Source organism: Octodon degus, unplaced genomic scaffold, assembly GCF_000260255.1.
Source record: "Octodon degus isolate 3935 unplaced genomic scaffold, OctDeg1.0 scaffold00019, whole genome shotgun sequence".
Classification (NCBI taxonomy): domain Eukaryota; kingdom Metazoa; phylum Chordata; class Mammalia; order Rodentia; family Octodontidae; genus Octodon; species Octodon degus.
The window spans coordinates 24,870,983-24,878,009 of NW_004524595.1; positions in this window are offsets into that span (position 1 = coordinate 24,870,983).

Here is a 7,027-nt window from a genome sequence, read left to right on the forward strand (position 1 = left end):
TACTCCTAAATACATCTGAGATACAATCTTCCTTTGACGAATTTAGTTCCCAGACATTTCTTATGACATATACATCTCACCTCACTGACCATGACTCACATAATAGACATGCATGTATTTTATACTATTTAGAGTTTAAATTTAAGCCAACTTATGTTTACCTAGAGGCAATTTATATTAAAGATGAAAATTTTATTTATAAGATTAGTAGAAAATTCATATGCATCTCTAGAATATTAACTACTAGTTGAATTTATTTGTTTATTGTTTTTTACTTCAAGTGATGAATTCAATGAGTAAATCCCATTGCAAGCCCAATTCTAAAGTGACTTGAAACATTTAATTTTGTCCATGAGTGCCAGTGGCCTGTCACAGAGTTAGTGTTAAATAAACTAATGTTTAGAATAAGTGTTAATTACACTCACACACAGCTAACACACGTAGGTGTATTCAATTTCCAAATGAGATAGACAGACAGACAGACAGACAGACAGACAGACAGACAGACAGATAATCAGTGGTATCTCAGGACACAAACTTAATTCTTTCCACAATTTAGTGAAGGTAGCCAGGGTCATGTTCATCATTCAATTCATAGCTTGCCAATAGAAGCAAGATCTGGGGAATGCCTCTGTTTGTGACCTGCACTGTATGCAAATAGAAGCCTTCATGAACGAAGGTGTCACTTTTGGAGCCAATAACTTGAAATGGGTCATACTGGTAGGAACAAGGAAAGAATAGAAACTGTCTCAGTGGTTAAAAGCTATGTATCAGTAGATCTGTGAGGTTCAGCATAAAGTATAGACAGAAATTGCTATCCAAGAAGGGTTTGGATAATTGAGGATAGAAGAGAAAAATTGAATATTAAAAGGTCACCAGAAAGGAAATACCAGGTTATCAGTAAATGTTGCATAGAAAGGTCAAATAAGAAAGAAAAGTAGCATCAAGATTTTTCTGACTGGGAAAATGAAGGTACAAGTAGTGTTTTGAAGATATTTCGGTATATATAGACATATTCCTCAAATTATTTAGCAGGAATATTATGAGTGTAGATGATTACTTATAGCTTAGATAAAGAAAGTACATTTTTATAAAATAGGTAGGGTGTTTGATGCATTTAAAACCCAAGAACTGCTCTAGAGTAATTTCTAGGAGATGTAGGCAAATTTAATGCAGGAACCGATCTGTGGTGAGTTTAAAAAAGAAGTTATTCTTAAAATACACTACTCAGAAGCAATTGGAATATGAGAGACTGGTAAACTGCCTGGCTTGAATCTAGTTGCCATGCCTTCAAAGTTTGAGCTTAGGCAAGTAATTGAATTCTTGTGAATATTACTTTCCTCATCTAAAATTAATATGTTGAATTCTTAAAAGTTATCATTAAAATAGATGAAACAAAAAAGTTAAGAAAAATAAAAATGAAGTCTAGCTGGTACTTGGTACATACTCGGTCTCTTAGATCGAACTGAAAGTGAGGACAGTGCCATCAGGACCCCCAAAAGATCCTGAATAGATAGAATACAAAGTGAATACTGAGTGCTCCCCATTCTTACACTATGATCACTCCTTAAATTTAGATTATTTTTCCAATCTAGGACCAATCCCTACTCTCACTCATTTCTTTTTCAAACTTCTGTATACATAATATCTATTTAAGTAACAGTTCTTCCTTTAATTGTATCATCCCTAACCTTAATCTTGCATTTAACTCTACCCGGCAATTGCAGTCACTCTTGCATATTCAATTGCATCCACTGCTTCTCACCTACTCTAGTAGATTATGGTACATCTTCTCCTCTCTCAAATTTCAAGATTTCTCCCTCATTCATTCCTGGATGCTGTGCTTCCTTCTTACTTTGCTCAATAATAGAAAATAATTTTTAAAAACCTCATGTATTCTCAGCTTCACTCATGGTTTTCTACTGTCATCTGTATTCCTTTACTCAGATTTTTGTCTTATGGATACCCAATTCTCATTCTTATAAGCTCAAGTGGAAACTTCAGCTTACATAATTTTTTCTGGTTCATTTTAGTAATTCTAAGTCCAACCCTCTTGGAGTTCTTTATTCACTCTTTTGATTACTTTTGTTAGCAAACAAATACAGTATTTTGTTTTCCAATTTTACAAAACTTCTCATTCTTCATCCAGTTTTTCTCCCATTTTCTTGCTTTTTTGCAACCAATATTTTGCAATAGATGCCTATAAATGTAGTCCTAAATCTTGCTCTTCCTATTCCCTTCATTGTTTCATTTTTTCTTTGGGATAGGTGGACTAAATCTTGCATATCATAAATAATGAAGATAATCTACCACATTGTACAATTTTCCCAGCCCTGTTAACCTTCTTAAAACTTAATTAAGGTAATTATTTGTGCCATTTTAAACCTACATTTGTGTACTTTACCAGAGACCACTATATTGATGTCTCTAAGGAAAATTCTTGGTCCTCATGTTATAAGAAAAAGGCAGCAAAAGATACAGTGATGGATTAATTTTCCTTTTCTTCTACTCCTGACTGTCAAGCTCTCTAATTATCCGATGGTTTGCCTCCACTGTCTTGTTTTCTGATTTTCCCTTCCAAATTATTGAGAGTACTACTGGTCCAAGACTGTGTTTCCTGCCACTGATATCTGATTTATACTCATTTCCTGGATAATCCCATCGACTTAAATGTCTGTAAATGTTGGGTTATTTTGTCTCTAAAATATACTACTTTTCTAAACTGCAGGCACAGGTATATCAGCTTGCTCTTACTTCATTTGGATGTCTAATAGGTAACTCAAACTCAACATATGGAAAACTGAAATAAATCCTTCCTTACCTGCTCAAATATCTGCCTCTCCAGGAACCTTGATAATCACTGTCAGTGAGAGTTCCAAGTTTCCAAAAGAATCAGCCCAATATTTTCCGATGACTTCTCCTTTTCCAATTTTAAAAGCCAAAGTTCCTGGGCACAGCAGATGCTGTAGATCTCATCTCTGATCCCTTCTCTTCTGCTACTTTTTCTCATTAACTTTGCTTTTATTACATAGATCTCACTGCTGTCTTAAACATCTCACATAGATTCATAGTTTTACTCTTCCTAGAATTTCTTCCCACATTACACCTTTTCATCTTCTTTTTTGCTGATCCCAGGTTACTTTCCCAGAGAGGCCTGCTGTAGTGATTCAACTTAACATAACCACAACAATTTTGGTTGCACTGTCACTGTGATAGGTGAGCACGGCTTTCCAACATCTATAGGATTAAATGTCTCAGTGGTAGTCGAGAAGATCATGTGGCTCTACCCAATGATAACTGTTCTCTCTCCTAACTGATGCTTGACATGTTAGCATTTTGGAAGGCCCAAGTGAATTGTAGAACTGAACATCTTTATCTTTGTCTTGTTTAGCATAGAAACTCCTTCATTTTGGCTCAGAGCACAATGATCCCGACACACCTTCAGTACACGAGTCCCTCCTAAATCATATTATGTGCAATTCTGTATTTGTCCTCTTCTTTCTTTAATCTCTCAGCACTTTTTGTCTTCAGAACTTAGTTCTCTTATGCCAGGTTCCCTTGAGATACTTCCAGTAATCATCTTATTTGTAATTATACCCCACGTTCTCCAGTGTGCCTTTTCCCTGTTATCTGAACCATTTTAATTTTGTACAGCCCACTGCTTTTTAAAAACACATCATAGAATTTCCTATTCCTTGTGTGTAGTTGATTTTTAAAAATTTCTGTTGCTATCAATTAGAACATGCTCTACAAGGCAGGAGATTTTTTTAAAATTATTATTATTATTATTATTATTATTTTTTTTTTTGGTGGAACTGGGGATTGAACTCAGGCCTTTGTGCTTGCCAGGGAAGCGCTTATTTCACTGAGTCATCTCCCTGGCCCCTAGGCAGGAGATTTTTTTAAAAAATCTCAAACAGCTACAAGAATATTTGAAATGTAATGGATAGCTAACAAAAATTATTTAACAAATGAATAAAATATTGACTCAGAAAGACTATCTTTACTCCTATGTAAAATAAATCACAGTGGAAAAGAAAGCAATTATATACTAGAAAGGAATGCATTCAAGTGCTGACGATATTTTCAGACTGCGTGGACAGCAAGCCGTATGAACTTCCATTGTATCATGTCATCCAAGGTTTGTAATTTCCTTCTACTTTATATGCAATAATTTTGTAAATATAAAATTATGTTTTACATTACTTTTCATCTTATGATTTAAAATATATATTATTGAACACTTTTGACTAGAAATTTATAAGCTTAACTTGGATTAAGACATTTAGTGTGAATGCTACAATGCTCTCAAAAGAATAAAGGTTAATTCATGAAGAACTCTAAAGCTGTGTATCAGAATCTGGAAAGTTTCCCTGGAAGCATAGCAAATACTGAAGCCATAGAATTCAGTTTCTATAAGGTGCATAAGTTTTAAAACATATTTAAATTATATTGGTAAGCGATTAAAATATATCTTGGACAGATACTTGTTAGCTTATTTTTAAAATAAAAGAATACCTACCTAGGAAAGCTGAGATTCTAAATGCCACAATGCTATTTTAATATAGAAAAAGCAAGAGGGCCGGTGAGATAGCTCAGTGGTCTAAAGTGCCTTCTTAGGTAATCTTAGGCAACTACAAGAACCATGGCTTGGTCCCAGGCACCATATGCCATGCCAGCCATGCCCCTGCGGTAGGCTGAGTTGACCACACAAAAATAAAAACAAAAAATAAAAACAGAAATAGCATAAGTAACAGGAAAGAGCCATATTCTCACATACCACAAACAAAACTCAGAGATTCTCACTTGCAAAGGCAAGTACTGGGAGTCAATCAGTAATTTTAATTGTCATTGATGGATAGATAATTGAAAGTAATGGGTAGATCCTATTTATAATTGAGTAAATAATTGAGATCCTATTTTCTTGCCAATCTTCTTGCAGTGAAAAAAGTTATTGGTCATTATTCCAAATATTTTAAATTGACTAATAAGATTTTTCTTCTTTTACCAACACTGAAAATTGAACCCAGAGGCTTTTGGCTGCATTACATTCCTAGCCTTTTACTTTTCTTTTTATTTTGAGGCAGGATTTTGTAAGTCACTGACTCCCTGGGGCTGATTTTGTTCCATGCCTCATGATCTTTTGCTGCACACATTCTCACTACTGTCCATCCCTCACAATGCAGAATCAACATAAGGCTTGATTCTGTGCTGCTTATGCATTGCATTGAAACATCCAGAACTAGGAAACAAGAACCTTCCCTTATAGAGTTCCATGCTTCAATATGTTACAGAGAAATGGATAAATGGGATATTCTATTGCTTCTTTCTTTTTTCTCTTTGCTATTTATTCTTATCCTTTGGAGTAGAGGAAATTGTTGTATTGTTAAATTTGCAAAGAAAAAAACCCAGCATATTTACAGCTCACTTTCTTCTTCTTTCATTTGGGAGGTAAGAAGTCCCTCCTCTTCCATGAGAGAAGACTCTTTCTTTTTCCATCCTTGGTTACCTTTGACTAATTCAGCTTGCCTATTGATAATTTTAAGTCACAAAGAGTGAATAGAGGATTTCCTTCTCCAGGGAAGTGAGAAACATTGTTTAGAATTAGTGAATGGGTATCACAAGAGGTAAAACAATGCCCGTTCTGTATTTTCATGTACCTAAATATATTAAATTTTTTATTATCTCTCTTTGGGTAAGGCTGTTCTGTTTTACTGATATTTAAATCTGAAACTTTACCTGGCTAGAAATTGAATGGAATTATTTGCTAACCTCCATCAGAAGTGGCGGTAATAGTAAAATTTAAGCCTTTCCTTAAAAGACATACTTCTTTATTTCTCATTTTGTCTAAAATCAGGAAGGAAAGTTAAGTGCTATTCATTTGGTTCCATTAAGCACTTTAACTCCTGTATCTTAATCCTGTCTCACATTTTGAGTTTCTTTATACATGAATGCCATTGACTGATAGAAAAATCATTTTTCAGACACATACATTCTCTGCTTTCCCAAAATGGTTGTTTAAAGACAGTCTTTCTTATTTCTAGTAATCAACCCTGTGAGTGTGGAAAATACTTTAGGGAGCATTATTCATCTCAAATTACATAATGGGATTAATAAGTGGTTAATCCTATGCTATATGTGCAGGGAGACCAAGCTAATGGCAAAGGACTGTTAAATAAATAAGAGAAAGCATCGCGCTATTAGATGTACATCAGGATCACATTGCTTAAACATACGAGAACACGGTCCATTTTGCTGTGTGCAATAAATCATGATGAGCTTTTAGTAGGCTGCATTTAAGCTTTTGTGAATTCATGAAGGCAAAATTAGTCCTCTGTGCTTTCTCAAACAAGAATTCTTTTCAAGAGCAAGAGTTGCATTGATTAGGTTGGCCCTTCTACTTTTTAGAGAAAACTAATAGAATCTATATCAGTATGAACCATTCACACAGCATCTACATTTACAAATTAGAAAAATGATGTAAGGTTTTTGCATTCGTATAATTTTTAAAGGTGATATGGCAGACATAAGGACTCATTTTATCTAAGAAATAATTTGTAGAATCTTGAATAGCAATATAAGATTTTCATCTGTTCAACGCTACTCATTATCATTGTCATATGAACCTTCATAAACATGCTATATGCCATGAACTTTGCTAAGAGCTAGGATTAGAATATTCAATAGCAGCCACACAGTATTTTTACCTCTTAAAGGCATAGATTATGATAATTATTGGATGACACTTATTAAGCATATGTTGTGTGCTAGGCACCTTGCTGACAGCTTACATTAGAGCATCTCAGTTTTAAAAATCATCATTTTCATTCTGTTCATCTTATACCAGTGTCACTCACTGCAATTTTGCATGGCCCCACAGTCATACAGTCATATATTTCTCACCACATTGTAACCTCCTTATATCCTAGTTCAGTTTTTAAATCACTGGTCCATCCATGTAATTTGACATATAATATACAACCCACTAATATATTATGTATTTTATAAAACCTCTTGACTTCTAACA